Raw genomic sequence first — 17,125 nt, 5'->3', positions numbered from 1 at the left:
CACACACACACACACATACACACACACACACACACACACACACACACACAAGCTCGTAAGAATATCAATGGCAGCGGTATTGAATGAATACTCCAAAAGTTCTTGCGCTGATTTGACTAAAACACACTTACCTTCCGATCCGTGAACTTTGAAATCTCCGAAAAGCGATTATGAAAGCATATTATTGAAATTACGCAACTGACTTTATTTCCTAAATTCGTCGTACCGTTTTAAAATTCGTCCATCAAAATTTTTCATCGTCCGAACTAAAAATCACAACAATGTTTACGAAGCTAACGCGCATGTATTTGTGTAGGACGGCACGACAAATATTATTCTGCAAAATTTCTGCAAGTCAGGCAAGTTTTCCTGGCTGTAGAATAACGACAATGCCTTGCGTGAGTTATTTTCATTTATGAATGACGGAAATTAAAAAGATTAGTCGACATTTTCTTCTTCGTCGCACGAAAAAACATAGGAAATTTAGCTGGTAGGACTTCTTTAATGATAAAAAGCATTTAAATAGATCTCAGCTCACTTTGATTGATCGCGTATGATAGACAATAAACTAAAATATTAGGGAATAACCAGTTTTGCATTGTGAGTCATAAAAATGCTGATATTTTTAATAATTTGTGATGGATAGGACGGGAATAGAGGAATAGACAATCTAAAGATCTATCTCGCTGTGAAATCTATCCATGATTTCAATCGATTGCAAGCACTGTTGGACACCTTTACTAACTGGTGTAACAGAGACAGGCTCAAAATATGTGTCACTTATAGCGAATTCATAAATTAACCTGGGTTCGTGCTAACTCGAACCCGAAATTTATGAACGATACGGGTAGTTTGACAGATCGACCCGTAACCCGTAATGCTTATGAACGCTTTGACAGCACTTCGATTAAAACTGAGTGCTAATCGACCTGAGCCAGGTTAATTTATGAATTCGCTATTTATGTGTGGTTTTAACATTTCTCGCATGACTTTTCAAAAGTACCTAAATAACATTGAGAGACTCTTTTTTGGCATCTCTCTCTTTGGATTACGGCGACATACATGGATCTCAACGAAAATTAAAGGGTGTTTAAAGGGTGACATTAAATTGCACCACGGAAGAAACGCTGCAGAAAATTACCTAATTGACCAATGCTTTTCAAGCTTTCAGACAATAAAATATAACCCATTAGTATGCTCTTACCAATTTATTTCATTCAACTTCAATACCATAACCGTTTGCATGCACCTTACGCTTAACTCCACTCATAAGGTTCTGTACAATATCTGGCTGCAGTTTCTTCTGTACGGAAACCCACTTTTTCTACATGTCTTCCTCAGATTTGACCTCCTTGGGATGCTTCCCTTGGGTGCTTGCACAAAATCAATTCACGACGTACCTTTCTGGGTGACACCACTTGTCCTTTTTTTTTTAAATTGACAGCGAAAAAAATACTGGTCATACAATACAGTCTAAACTACCTTCTACTCAAATTTTCAAGAGAAAACACGCAATGGATAATTTTCTACAGCTTTTCTTCCGAGTTGTAATTTGATGTGGGACATCCTTTATCTCACGAAAATAATCTTATCTTAGCTAAATAGTGACGCCAGCAACCGACTCATTCAAAGTTGATGTATTAAATACATTTGCTTCGCCGTAGCCAGCGAAAGCGAAGAGGTAAAATGAGAATCTCTTATTGTTACTTAGGCTCTTTTGAAAAGTTACGCAATATTTCACCGATGTCGTGAGCTCATTTCATTTGAAAACCGAATAAACGGAACTATTCCCTTTATTTTAATATTTGAACGAAAGGTGTTGCGGCCTATTTTTGGCGGAGTACAAACGGAAAGCGGAGAGTGGCGGAGGCGTATGAATTACGGCTACCGGCACTGCTTGGAGAGATTCTCATCGTACACCTGGCGAAACTTGGGAGCCTATGGTGGGCCGGCCACGTCGCAAGGATGCCGGACGACTGTGCAGTGAAATCCGTTTTCTTCAAGAACCCCTCCGACACCAGGAATAGAGCGGCCCAACGTGCTACATGACTCGACCAGGTTGAAGCCGACTTGCGTATGTCGAGACGCGCTACGAATTGGCGACGAGTAGCCCAAGACCGAGTACAATCGAGAGGAATTCTTGATACGGCAAGAGCAACCCCGGCTCTCGGCTTCTAAAATAAGTATATTATACAGGGTGTTGGGCAGCTTAGTGCAGATATTTCAGGGGATCGTAGAGGACCACATTTGACGAAAAAAATCCTTCTACGCATATAGTCAAATCTCAATCATTACAGAGTTATTAAATATTTCTAGTGTTCGGTTTTGATTTCCCTAAATTGGTCCTTGTACAAAAAGTATGCTAGCTAACTCTATTCTATTACTTTCATTTAAAAAATGAGAAAATTTGGTGTTAAAAATTGTTCTTAAACCTCCTACCTCATGAAATTTAGAACATGAACTTTTCAGAAGCAAAAAGCATTGAAATAACGGTTTCTCAAGTAGTTTTTATCAAATTTCGACTAAAACGGTGTGATAAAACTGATCGCTGTTATTTACCAATTTGAAGCTCTGGTACCGCAAGGTTTTGAGTGCTGAATTAGAATCTGAATACTGCACGAACTCATACATCACGCATTGCACACTAGATCACCGCGTGCGACGGACCTATTAGGCAAAGCAACTGCTCTATCCAGTCTAACTTGTTGCTGCTTTGGTGTAAGATTATGCGTCTGTTGGAACTAGAAAGGTTTCACCATGGGCTCATTTTTCAATATGCACAAGATGGTGCGATTGCAAACTTTCAGTTCTTTGATTGTCACCTCGTTGCGGTCTTTGCTTGGCGTTTTTCGATGCTATGAGTATCATTATAACAGCTTATGATACAATAAAGAGAAACTTTATTCACACCGAAGTGTTTTAAATAGCTCACGAATAATCGCTGGTTGTGATTTTCCACAGCCAGACAGTTGCTGCCAGTGTGACTGCTGCTACAAGCAACGGTCTGAAATTGGTTACACTTCGTATATTGGACCCTGTAATATGATTATAAATAAATTAGTTGAGCCAGAATCTTACGATCCGGAAAATATAAATGTCTATCAAGAAAACTGCGGATGCATCCCATTTGCCAGTGTTGTACGAAGAGGTTTAATCTTTGCATTAGTTCTTTGTGTTTTACATTAAATTTATTTGCATCACAGCATGCGAAGATCTTACGATTACAATAATATAGTTCTAAGATGTTGTACATAAAACATTCATAGCCTGAAACTAAAAAACAAATAGTGGATTTTATTTAACTGAATAAAAACATTATCTCCACTGTGCTGATTCTATAGGTGGGCAGAATCAAGCTGTTTAGTTAACCCTCTAGTTCCCAACCCTGCCAATTGGCGGGCTTCAGCAAAATCGTTGTAAATCTACTATGCTTATTCGTTTTATGTTGAGATCCACCCATACCTTCTCATTATAGTCTAATCTAACTATTCGAGTGGTTTGTTTGTTTTATTACGTTAATTTGAAACAGATATTTCGTGCGAAACTTGAAAAATGCCAGAAAACTGAGAAAAAAATTATTTTGCTGTGCAGAGTGAAATTCAAATTGTTGTAAATTGCTTATTTCTTGGAATAAATGAACTAAAAAATTATTGGTGAGTAGCTGATAAGTTGTACTTCATGGTAAAAAAGGAAATTTGCAATAAAAAGTTTAGGAACTGGCCGATTTTTATCAAGGAACTGACCCCGCCAATTGGCGGGGTTGGGCATTAACGTCAACTTTTTTTGGTAATTTGACAACGTGTTGTTTTCGTTGTATTTATTGATTTTTTCGAGTTTAAGCTACAAATTATTGTTATAGGCCTTGTTAGCTTCTTTTATATGCCTTGAAAAATACACAAGCCTGCAGTGGCATTAATATGGAAGGGGAATTTACAGGACTTATCACCTAATTTTCAGTGCGCCTTTTTGACGAGCTGCAATATAACGCTTTATAGCTATATCACAAAACATTTTTGCATTTTATGGTATTTAAAAACCATAACCCTATAACCAAGAAACAGATTCATTGAAACCTGGCGAATTTTACTGCTTAACGACAAAATCTTGATAAGCAAGACAATATTATTCAAAATGGGATCTATCATAGACCATTTTAAAACCGCAAATTTTAATCTATACCGCTTAATAAGTTTGTGTTAATGAACAAATTGAATGAATTACCAGTCAATAAAAGATTATAGTGAACAAATGTGTACCGCCATCCGGGGTGACATTGGGCCACGGGGGTGAGATTGGGCCAAAAACCAAAAATGTTTATTTGTGAAAATTTATTATATCTGTAGAAACTGGTGACTTAAATTCAAAATGATGATGAATATAACATATTTATTCATAACTTAGAATGGAACACAGATAATATTAGCAAACTATTTAGCCTAAGCAGGGTTTCAAAGTTCGCGATCAAAAATACGCGGAAATAACGCTTGTAAAAAATGTCCCGCATAAACCAACCCAAACAAGAAATCGCATCAACTTGCTATCTTGAAGGTATATAAACTAATCATTTACAATGTTTCGAAAGGTTATTATGTGTTGGATAAGTTTTGATTACGAAAATAATATTTTTCGAAACTTTGTACTTTTCGAGCTTCACGGGGGTGAGATTGTGCCAAGTCATAATGATCGATCCAATTTGTGGATTTCACATACACAACAATAATACGTCAGTATACACCAGCACACTCACATTCTTGACTATTGAGCACAATATTTTGACAGATTAGATTGCATCATCCATTTTGGAGCAAACTGCATCATAGGTCTGCTAAATAATTTAAATTAATTTTTACTTTTTCTCTGGAAATTTCAGATACTTTGAATAAACACTCTAATATAAGACGAATATATTATACCGTGTATAAACTGCCAGTTTTAAGGAGGGGGGAGGGGGGTAGGATAGGCCACATGTTCTGCGGCCGCGGGTTCTTGAACGAAGTAATGGTTACTTTTGTTAAATAATCAAATAGGTATGCTTCCTTAGGATACACCCTTTCATATATCACCCCCTTGTTAACCCTAGAAATGCTACTGGCTATATAAAGGCTCTCCATTGACTACGAACTCATTTTTAGTTATTTCAGACCACTCCGGGTTATTTTCGTTCATATTTTTTGTATGATGCGTTGTTTTTGGCCGACCCCCTGCCCCTAATAGTCCACTTAGTTCATGGACGGCCACATATGAACTACTTTATACTGATCTTTATGTGTATTGTTTATAAACATGCTAATGTTCACTGTTTAGGTTTTTAGCCTAACTTTATGCAGTTGATGCACTTTCAGTAAAATTAGGTTTCATTGTAACTAGACACTCTCTACGGTAGTTGTTAATTGAACAATTTAGTATATATTGACAGCTTCGAAATCAACTTAGTTCCTAAATTGTGTGTATACTGAGCTAAAGAACAAAAATATATACTTTTTTGGCACATTCTCGCCCCGGATGACGGTACTACAAAAATGAAAAACCCAATTTATCAAACAAGTCATATATATGAGGATCTAAGTTTCATGTTCTATCAGACTCTAAATTTTTTTCAAAGGTTACAGTTTCAAAGCATATTATGGTGTAGGCAATCCTGACTTGGGAGCAGCTACTAATATTGTTGTTCGCCTTTCTAAAATTTTGCCGGATTTTAAAAATCATATTTTCGAGGAACGAGAGGAATATACGACTGGGAACTATTCGGAGTAATAGAATCTCCAAAAGCAAACTGCTTACTGATAAGGACATCAATAGGCAAGATCGTGGTGATTCTGCTGAATTCATTGCCAAATTTGAAAATACAACTGACACATTCCGCCGTGACGTTACAACGTTTTGACTTTTCTTTGCACAGTATTTATGTTTTAGCTGGGAAAATCGTTGAGAAACCCCCAAATATTATTATATATTTGGAAAGAGCATAAAATTTCCTATTAAAAGTGAACAAATTAATAGCATTTGCTTTGCCCAGATTGTTTTGGAAAGCAAATATGTAGCGTGACGTTACAACGCGCCAGAAATACGTCTTTTGGTTCTTCTGTTAAAAAACATGAAAATTCTGCTCTCTTTCAAATTTTATCTAAAAATTTTCTTCTATGATTTGATAAGAGATGAATACTGAACAACTTGCCGTTTTCAGAATTCCGATAGTTAGTGAAGTTAATTTTTAAACAGCTTTTACTTTTCGTGACGTTACAACGCTCTGCTTTGCACAGAGAGGGTCGTAGCTCCGTTGTAACGTCACGAAAAATCTGTTCATTTAATATTCGTTAATTATCGCTGTTGCCGCCCTCTGTACATAAGGGATAATCCAAAAATGTGTTGTTAATTTGTCTTTCACTATTTCGCCTACGTAACTGTGGGGTTGTTCACAAATTACGTCGCGCTGTGGGAGGGATGCTAAGAAAGTAAGACATAAGTAATAGCAACGAAACCTTAAGACATAGCATTATAGTTGCTTCAAGAAAGTTTCTTCATTTAAAAAGCACTTTCTAGTGGTGAAAAAATATTCGGCCATTAGGGTGTCCTCAAGCAGATACAAAAAATATTTTCTCTATTTTAATTCAGAAATGGTTGCTGTCTACAGAAAATTTGTAGAAAAACTAATTTTAAGAAACTTTGTTGGATACTTAAGATTTATATTTCTTACATAAAAAAAGTTATAGAGCCAAACTCTTAGGGACACCCTTAAAAAAATTTTTTCGATCTAGCTCTTTAATAACCCTTCGTATGGCTTACAAATGTTCTAAGAAATTGGTAATCTAATTAAATTGCACATTTTTGTCGAAAATAGTAGAGCACTATCTTTTTCCCTTTAGAAACTATCACTGGCTTTTTTATTTTTATATGTACTCTTTAAGAGGGAGAGCAGCTATGAGCAGCTAATCTCACTTGTTTTTTTTTGAGTTAATTTATGCTGTATTCCACCATGTACAACTTAGGGTAGAAGACTGTGGAAAATCTAAAAAAAATATTATGAAGGCAACCGTAGGTGAACATGTATAAATAAAAGAAACAAGGAATAGCTCCTTAAGGAAAAAAGATAGATTTCTACTTTCTTCGACGAAAATGTGCAATTTAACTCGATTACCAATTTCTTAGAACATCTAAAAAGCGTACGAAGCGTTATTGGAGAACTAGATCGAAAAAAAAATCTTTTTAAGGGCGTCCCTAAGGGTTTTGCTCTATAACATTTTTCATGTAAGAAATATAAATCTTCAGTATTCAACGAAGTTTCTTGAAATTAATTTTTCTACAAACTTTCTGTAGACAGCAATCATTTCTGAATTAAAATAGAGAAAATATTTTTTGTATCTGCTTGAGGACACCCTAATGTCCGAATATTTTTTCACCACTAGAAAGTGCTTTTTAAATGAAGAAACTTTCTTGAAGCAACTATAATGCTATGTCTTAAGGTTTCGATGCTATTACTTATGTCTCACTTGTTTTGAATCCGTCCGGCTGCCCGCCGTGACGTTACAACGCGAGCTTCAATCAGTTGTAACTTAGGTTCTACTTAACTTATCATCATTCTTTAGGCACCGTTTTAAAGGTATTTTTGAGTACAAAGAGAATACGGATTATTAGATTGTTCGAATTTGTACTTTTCTGCGAAAGCGAAAAAGTACACCTTTTTCGTGACGTTACAACGCAAAAAAATGGCCCCATTTCATCCACTTGAAATACAAAATAACTGCAAAATTACATCCAAACTATTTTTGGAATGGATTCAGCATATATTCCTTTGTAAATTGGTCGAAAACAAATGATATTATGAAATGTTTTAGCGCACTGTAGCAGTATTTTTAAAAATATCACGAAAAATCATTTATTTCTTGTAAATTTCATTTATTTTCGATACACGTTTTATATAACTTCCGAAAATGCTAGAATACCAATTAAGGCAGTTTTGAAAGGTTCAAACATTGCCCAATCATGAAAAAATATTCAACAATGCTAAAAGCAACTTTTATAAAATGTCTGGTTGGTATACCGGCCCGCGGAATGTGTCAACTGTTTCTGTGCCTGTTTGGAAGGATTTGCTTCCCACGGACACTATAGACAACGATGAACTGGAAGTGGTTGATGAGTTTATATATTTGGGATCTCTGGTCACCGCCGACAATATTACGGGTAAAGAGATTCAATGACGCATTCGAGCTGGAAGTCAAGTCTAGTTTTCCTCCGCAAGACGCTTCGATTAACCCCTCTAGGGTCTACTTCATTTTTAGCACTGCAAAATTCACTAAAATGGCCGTAACTTTTTTATCTTTCAATATATTTTTACCAAATTTGGGAATTTTTCCGGAAATATTTCCTATTTTCATAATATCTATAGATAATAGCCATATGTAATATGGTCCCGGAGTTATTCCGGAGTTCCTTGGACGACCGTGATATGGCTTTTTAAGATAAAGTTGCCAAATATTTAAAACTTGTTTAAAATCTGTTGATTTTTGTAAGCATATCATCGACTGTGGACATATCATTTACTTTGCCGCAGTTATGAGCCATGGTGCGCGCCATCCGAATCCGGGGGGATATTATAAATCCGGAACCGGTTCTCATAAAGGGACATTTCAGCATCAGTAAATTATGTCGTGTCGCATATCAAAAAACATCGGCACCCGACAAAATAGCGATTGGCGATCATCTCATGTCTCACAGAAGCCGTATGACCGGTTCCAGGCCCGGGGAGGGTTTCTTTTCTGATTCAAGCACGGGGCGGATTTCGAACGAACTTGTCCGGGACCTGGAATCGGTCATATGGTCAAAAATTTCAGTTGAAGCTCATTATAACTAGTTCCATAAATACTAGCATTGTTATAGATGTTCTGAAATCGATGTCCCGAATTAAACCGAAAAATTTGATTTTGCAACTTTTTTGCGCCCAGGTGCCCAACCCCCCCCAATTGGCGGGTTACGAATTTTTATAAATAATCAAACTATTCCTGAACTTAGTAATTAAAGAATATTTTTTCCATTATTCTGGCCACGAAATGAGCATTTTAAAATTTTTTCAAGCAAATCAAAAATTTGGGCACTAGAGGGTTAAGCAGTTCAGTCGAGCTGTTCAGTCGATCAGTCAAGTCGAGCAGTTAAATCGGGCAGTCTGGCCTAGCAGTTGAACCAAGCTCCAGTCGAGTCGAGCTGTTAAGTCAAACTGTCGAACCGAACAGTCCATTCGAGTAGTCGGCTCGAGTTAAATCGTTAGTTAATTAGTTAGTTAGTTCAAGTTAAATCGAGAGTTGGTTCTAGTAGTCCAATCGAGCAGTTTAATCGAGTAGTCTAATTGATATGTTGAATCGAACAGTCCAGTCAAACGAATCAATCGACCAGTTCAGTCGAGCACTAAGGTAGAGCAGTCGAGTCGAGCAGTTGAACTGAGCTGTCTAGTCAAGCAGTCCAGTCGAGCAGTTGAGTCGATCTGTCAAATCGAGCAGTCGAATCGAACAGTCCAGTCGAGCAGTCGAGTCAAGTAGTAAATAGAGCAAATAAGTTGAGCAGTCGAATCGGGCAGTTGAGTCGAGTAGTCCAGTCGAGTAGTGAAATCGAAGCCGACCACCCCAGTCAGCAATCTAGTCGACCAGTTGAGCAGTCGACCAGTGGGAATAGAACCCATTGCTACGAAAACATGACACCCTGTCAAGAGCCTGTTTTTAGTTACCGATAAGCCTTATTTGACGTCCTGTCAGAGACCTGGTTTTGGATAGAGACAAGCCTCTTATATATATGATGATGATGATGATGATGATGATGATGATGATGATGATGATGATGATGATGATGATGATGATGATGATGATGATGATGATGATGATGATGATGATGATGATGATGATGATGATGATGATGATGATGATGATGATGATGATGATGATGATGATGATGATGATGATGATGATGATGATGATGATGATGATGATGATGATGATGATGATGATGATGATGATGATGATGATGATGATGATGATGATGATGATGATGATGATGATGATGATGATGATGATGATGATGATGATGATGATGATGATGATGATGATGATGATGATGATGATGATGATGATGATGATGATGATGATGATGATGATGATGATGATGATGATGATGATGATGATGATGATGATGATGATGATGATGATGATGATGATGATGATGATGATGATGATGATGATGATGATGATGATGATGATGATGATGATGATGATGATGATGATGATGATGATGATGATGATGATGTTTGTTTCTGTTAATAGAAAAAGCTGCCTTGGCTGCTAGCACAAATTCTTGGTGAAACTGAGCAGAAAAGTTCAAGAAAAGTAGTTATTTTACTGTGGCACTGTTCGGGTAAATTGTAATAATAGACACGTGGGTAACAGGGTAATTTTAATGAAGAGAAAAATGATTATTAATTGTATATGAAACGTATATTAAGAGAAATTGGCTCGAAAACGAAATCTAATATGTTCTTTTTACGCAGACTAAATATTCAAGTCTTATATTAAACCATAATATTAAACCAGGAGCATAAAATTGCATAAAATAGTTTATTTGCTCGGAACACGCTGCAAGGAATGTCAATTTATTTCGGGGAGCATTTAACCCACAAATACGCATGAGTGTTTGAGTGCATTTTAGGTCGCAAAAGCTGTAAAATTTATAAATTTGACTCTAAACTAACTAAAATTCCTATGGCAGGAATGTTTATGAGTTGCAACTGTAAAAAAAATTGAAGAAAGAAACCGTGTTTTCATCAATTTCATCCCAAAGATCATTCATCGGCTACACTTTGGGGCATTCTCAGCATTAAATAAAGTTGGAAAAGAAACCATGTGATGAAAACGCGTCTGGTGTGACTGGTGAGGTTCACTAACCTGAAACATTTCACAGAAAAGAGTTGTTCTTTATTTCAGCGAGGGAAACCAGCGAAACCTATAAATAACTAGCGCCACGGCCGCTGAAAACCAAAAAAAAGTTGTTGATTTATATTGGAAAATTATGTGATTCCGCTAAAATTACACTCACAACGTTTTTCCACGAGACAAATTAGGATATATCTTGTTACTGACTGCTATTGACATGCCCACTGAACGTAGCAGTTTGATTTATTATACATGAAAATAAAAAATCAGGCTGAAACCAGCTAAATATTTTGTTTTACCCGCACCACTATGTGAAATTGCGACGTCTCACATGCTCATACGACTGTCTCACTACTTTGATGTTTTATCTATTTGGATTGAAAAACTTTAAGATACAAAAACACGGAGAAATTTTTTGCGCGTGTCCTTTTTTTGATTTTTTGTCATAAGTATATGAATGAAAAGTAAAATAAAAATTATTAATCAAACGTTGATTTTCTGAGGCTTTTCCATAAAATAAGTTGACAAGCTCGTATGCATATTGGGCTTTTGACATATTCTGGTGGCACATTGGTTACAAATATAACTGCTAATCTCCGTTTTCAGCAAATCGAAATACAAACCGCAAGTCAAAACATACGGTAATGCACCAGTCATAAACAATACCTTCGTACCAACTGTGGCTTCGGAAATTGAAGCTCAAGAACAGAACTGAGCAAGAAATGAATTTCCGCCGATAGTCGCGAAAAAAATAGCTCCCATTTTGGTGCCAAAGCAGAAATACACTTTTTGCTTCGTATACTTCGTCTACTACTTCAACTGAGTTTAAATTCCATCAAGGGCACCAGTCAAATCCGTGCACAACAAATCGCCGGATGAGGAAAAAAATTACGTTTCCAATTGAATGCCTCCGCCAAGAGTTCCGCTGCATCCACTTGGCATCGGAAGGAGATGCGGTACTTTTTTTCCCGGCCATCGGAAAACGTGCGCGTTTTGAAAGGACAAATTTTATAACCTTCATAAAAGGGAGATTATCTTGGGTTGCCGTCGTCGTTGTCGTCGTCGTCGCCGTGAATGGAAATATGCTCGTCGAAATTGATGATGAAACGAGCTGATGCGCGAACCAGCGTTATCATAGTTATGAGCCAGTCTCGTAGCCTCAGCAGAATAGCTGATGATAAGCAGTGAAATGGGCTTCACAATGGGATTCCAGTGGCCGCTTTCGACTTTTTTTTCACTTTGCACCGGAATGAAGCGAATGATAGTAATCGCAATTTGGCATCCGGCATTAGGGCGCGTAGTAAAATCGGAATTCGCGTCTAGAATCAAAGAAGCAGCCGGAAATGCAACGGGAACGATTGGAATTGAATATGAGACAGATAGCTCGGGAAATGAAAATTAAAACCGGAATCTGATTGATGTTTCGCCCTTTAAAGAAGAATAAGAATGAGCTAAATGTACGGCTGACGTGAAACTACAATGTAGCATCATGTCATGTGGCACTAAAATTAATCATTGTTAATCGATTTGGAATACATAAGCTCATTTCTTATCATATCAGTAAACGAACAAAGAACAATATGATTGTTGAAATTAAAAAAATCATGTTTGATCACTGGACTTGGAAACTAAGCTCCCAAGTGTGTGTGCCATCAAAGCAAATCTTCCTTCGTTCAGCTTTTGCCCAGCCACCAATCGAACCAACAAAGCATTTCAGCTACGTCAAACAACATTCACGGGTTGCCTAGCTTTCGCTGCCGGTTATTAGAATCGTTACTCAAGATCAAAGGCAACCTCGCTTCGCATCGCCAATCTACGGCCGGATCAAGGATGAGCTTTACATATAAGCTGTCACGGGCGAGTCACCGGGTGAATAGGCTAATTCCGCGGCAGCCAAAGTCTGATATCAGCCGACACGTACGATATATTGCGTTAAAAATTCATTGCATTCAAATCGGTTTCTCAACATCACCGACCGGCTTTGTGCGGCAGCCGGGAAAAGTGTGAAAGTGAACCCACTAGGACTGTGTGTGACATGACAAGTTTCTTGGCTGAATTGCAAGGGTCGCTTGAGCCTTGGAAGTATAACAGCCATTCTGATTTGCATATGCATATCAGTGACACTCACTGGCAACGATGGCGATATGGTAACGATAACGGCTTTTCGCATACATATATCGCATCGACTCTCCGCGAGGTCCGTAGAGCTCGAGTCTGGCGGTTGGATTACATCTTGATAACCGCAACCGGATCCTCAAGGGAAACATCAAGAGGATTTTTTATTCGTAATCCAGTGACGGAAGGTGGCAAAATCTGATAACCGTAAATTTTCACGCAAAAGAAAGATGTAAAACGCGATGCATGAGATGCATACGAGATGGGACAGGCTCGCAGCGTTCCGAATAATATTATCAGGCAAGGTTTATCTTATTTTTAGTGCTGTTGGATTTAAATTAGAGTTGGTGCCAAGAGGTTAATTATTAATATTAGGACTTTTACTACCGGCAGTATGGCTTAATACAGCGGTTTACTGTCTTGTCTTAATTTGCTCATCTGTTTCTGAAGGTCATTCATCTTCTCTCATGCTCGATATGTAAATTGACCAATCGCTTTTCGTTTGGAAGACACAATTAGCCATTTAACCTTCGAAAAGTGCGCCAATTTTTTGGAAAGAAGTAAAATAAATTAGTATTCACAAACGAAGAAAATTTTGGCTGAATTGTTTTAAAAATAAAATGCAAAAAACGGCTCGAAATGCTTTCGAAATTTAGCTTTGATTTGATTTGATTTTGATTCAAAATTTAGCGGATTTGGAGTGCCTTATCGCCTCTGTACGTTATACTCTCGACATTTTTGGAGGATTTGACGAAAACCGGTGAGTAACCGTATCTACCTGTTGAGGATCAAGGGCAAGTTGTTCAACTATAGCTTGATCAGTACATATGCTCCTACGTGGAGTTTGAAGATCCGTTGCACGCTTATGAAGGGGGTTGTGCAGTCTTCTTTTGTCCAGTGCCACTATGGTTCAAAGGTACATTAGTATCAGCGAACTACATGCTCACCCACACAGCACAGCTGATTGTGGTCAAACCAGCGAACATTGTTAATTACAATGCCTATAATTAATAAAACGTCAGATTCGAAGATTCGCACCAATAAAAAGTTCAAGTGTCCCGAGCCCAATTGCAATCGCGTTTACAAACACTCGAAGCATTGCGAGCGGCACTATGCTAAGTGTCACGAAGTAACTACTGCAGTTACTGTTACTGTTAATATTACTGTTAAAGTAAGAAAGGTTTAATTTTACAGTACAAAAGGATTACAGCATTTTTTTCAGTTTCCCAGTTTTGCTTTAATATTGTAATTAATTTGGAAAATTAATAGAACATTTCATCAGACAAAAACGTAAAACAAATCTTTTTGTTACTAAGCTTTTATTTTCTGGTTGTAAAGCTGGCTGCTAAAACAGTCAGCTTATAATAGATTAAAATTACTACTGTTCACTGTCGCAAGTTGCAACACAGGTGTTGCGATGCATCTTCGTCAATATTACTTTGGTACCGTAATCCGTCGCTAGCGTCAGTGAAGCTGTGGGGTCAAACTGAAGGAGAAACGTCATTCAAATGAAGTAGACAACATTATGAAATGTTTGGGACTCCAGTCCACTGCGGTTCAAAGAATCATCACTACCGGCGAGCCAACGGGCCTGGCAAAGAGTAGTAGGTTCGAATCCGGTTGTAATGTTCCGACTACGGCTTGGTTCGATCCATGGATCCCCCTTGGATAAAGGCAGCGCTACAAAACGACTCAATCGTTGCTTCAATGACCCTCTTTTATTAAAATTTCCGCTCTTTCCCCTACAAGCCTTGTTTCTGTTCTGTTTGAAACTCTATTGACATCTTTGTTTCATGACTTTCTTCTATCGTCCCATACGTTAAATGTGGAAGAGTGTAAAAGTTCGTTGTAATAGAATCGAACAAATTTGTCTTTCTATTGCGATCGCAACATTCTTGACCATCAATTTTTCCAAAAATGGTCTTCCATAAACCTTAGAATTGTAGGAATCATTCTTGCCGGCTAGGGATTAGGTAAAATGGAAAAAATAGGTAAATGTATAGAACAGTTCCACGTGAAATAGGTGAGTGAACAAAATTTGAACCTGAAAATCACTTCAGTACCTAGCATAGAGCTTCGTTGGTAAACAATTCTCTTTGCACTTGAATTAGGTTTCCGAAACAGGACAGAGTATCAGTCTGCTACAGTCAGCGAGGTGAGACATTTAGCTGAGTTCAAGCTCTCGACAGTTTATCTAATTTGTCATTCTGAAACGATCATTGAGGTAGTTAGGTCTTTGAAAGCACAGCTAATTGTGACCAACCAGTGAAGTGTAATTAACAATGTCTGCAATTAATAAAACGTCAGGTTTGGAAGCTTCTTCAGAGCATATCTCAGCAGAATGTGCATCTGCATTAGCTTTAGGCTCAAATACAGCTAAGCCGAATGAAGAAAGACCCGCTAATGAGCAAGTCTTGGACAGAATTGACTCCACATTGTCAAAAATCGGGGCTAACCGAATTACCCCCAAAACGAACGGAGAAAAGCCACGTAAATTTTATTTTCACTTCGGAACGAACATCATTTGCAAACTATGTAGCAAGAAGTTTGAAAATGAAAAGAGCGGCAAGCTCGTTCAGCATATCCAAGTGCACCATGGGAAGCCACGCTCCCATCGTTGCGGAAAATGCGGAAAGACTTTTCCTACGGTGGCTTCGCTGCTAAAGGGAACACCCGATCATGTTCGCGCCAATAGGAAGTTCAAGTGTCCCGAGCCCAATTGCGATCGCGTCTACAAGCACTGTAAGCGTTTCGAGCGCCACCATTCCTTGTGTCACGAAGCAACAGTTGCAATGAATTTCTTTACCGCTTTGGAGTTGCAGTTGAATTCATCGCCCTCAGACCATTAGAATTAAAAAAAAAATAATATGAAAAAGCAAAAAAGAATTTAAAGATTCGCTAGAAAATATATTATATCTAATCATTACACAAAACGAAGCTAGCCTATGAAGGATTTAGTACGGTATACCTATAAAGATGGATTTCTGTCTGTCTGTCTGTCTGTCTGTCCCTATGTTCCCTATAGAATTGAAAACTATTGAACCGATCGGCGTGAAAATTTGCATGGAGGGGTTTTTGGGGCTAGGGAAGGTTCTTATGATGGTTAGAGACCCCTCTCCCCACTAAGAGGGGGGGGGGGCTCCCTTCAAATGAAATACAAATTTATGCCTTACTCGAGAACTAATCAAGCAAATGGAACAAAATTTTACGTATGGGTGTTTTTGGAGACAAGAATTTTTTCTGTGGTCAATTGAGACCCCTCCCCACTTTAGGACGGGGGGCTCCTATACAAATGAAATACAAATTTCCTCATAACTCGAAAACTAATTAATCAAATGGAACCATATTTGGCGTGTGGGTGTTTTTGTAGGCATTTTTTCAATGGTAAATTGAGACCCCTCCCCACTTTAGGAGGGGAATAATGACACTCTCCCTTTTCAGAGGGGGGGCTTCCAAACAAATGAAATACAAATTTCCTCATTTGGCATGTTTTGGAAGCAGAAATTTTTTTAATGATGGTTTGAGACCCCTCACCCCTGTGGTATGGGGATAAGGACTCTCATACAAATAAAACAGAAATTTTTGCGTAACTCAAAAACTAATCGAACTCGAGAAATTGGAGAGACTCGGGGCAATATGGGGAGTTGTTTTCTACTTTACTGTGAGGAAAATTTGTATATTCAAACACCCATGAACTCCCCAGAACAACACAGTTTAATTTGTGGCAATACGAAGTTTGTCGGGTCAGCTAGTATATTGATAAAGCAGAATAACTAAGGCCATCCCAAGTAACAAATTCAATTTTAAAATGCACTTGAAGAGGTTTCCAGCATTTGCTCCTTAAAACCCATCATAAAACTTGTTTTTCTACAAAACTGCAATAAAACAGCCATAAAACCCTTATAAAACTAGGGAGGCCCACACTAAAGAAGGTTCTCAAGAATATTTCCCAAGGTCCTTTTAAAACTTGTAATTCTTATCGATATCTATTTATAGTGATTTTCAAGAGTCGCTTAAAACTAAAAGAAAACCCCCACAAATGTTGATGCTTTTATGGTTGTCTTCTCAAAGAACACTTGCAAGACAACATACACTTTTCACAG

General features: G+C 37.8%; 1 protein-coding gene across 1 annotated transcript in view; it reads right to left on the bottom strand.

The window, feature by feature from the left end:
* Positions 1–13,521, bottom strand: part of LOC128743360 (homeotic protein female sterile) — a 420,579-nt gene extending 407,058 nt beyond the window's left edge. The window contains exon 1 of the mRNA XM_053839915.1: positions 13,511–13,521. The gene's annotated coding sequence lies outside the window, so the exon portion shown is untranslated. The remainder of the gene's footprint in view (positions 1–13,510) is intronic.
* Between the last annotated feature and the right edge of the window lie 3,604 nt (positions 13,522–17,125).

The sequence above is a fragment of the Sabethes cyaneus genome, chromosome 3, assembly GCF_943734655.1.
Source record: "Sabethes cyaneus chromosome 3, idSabCyanKW18_F2, whole genome shotgun sequence".
Classification (NCBI taxonomy): Eukaryota; Metazoa; Arthropoda; class Insecta; order Diptera; family Culicidae; genus Sabethes; species Sabethes cyaneus.
Note: the sequence above shows the minus strand (reverse complement) of the source record. Positions and strands in the feature narration are given on the sequence as shown.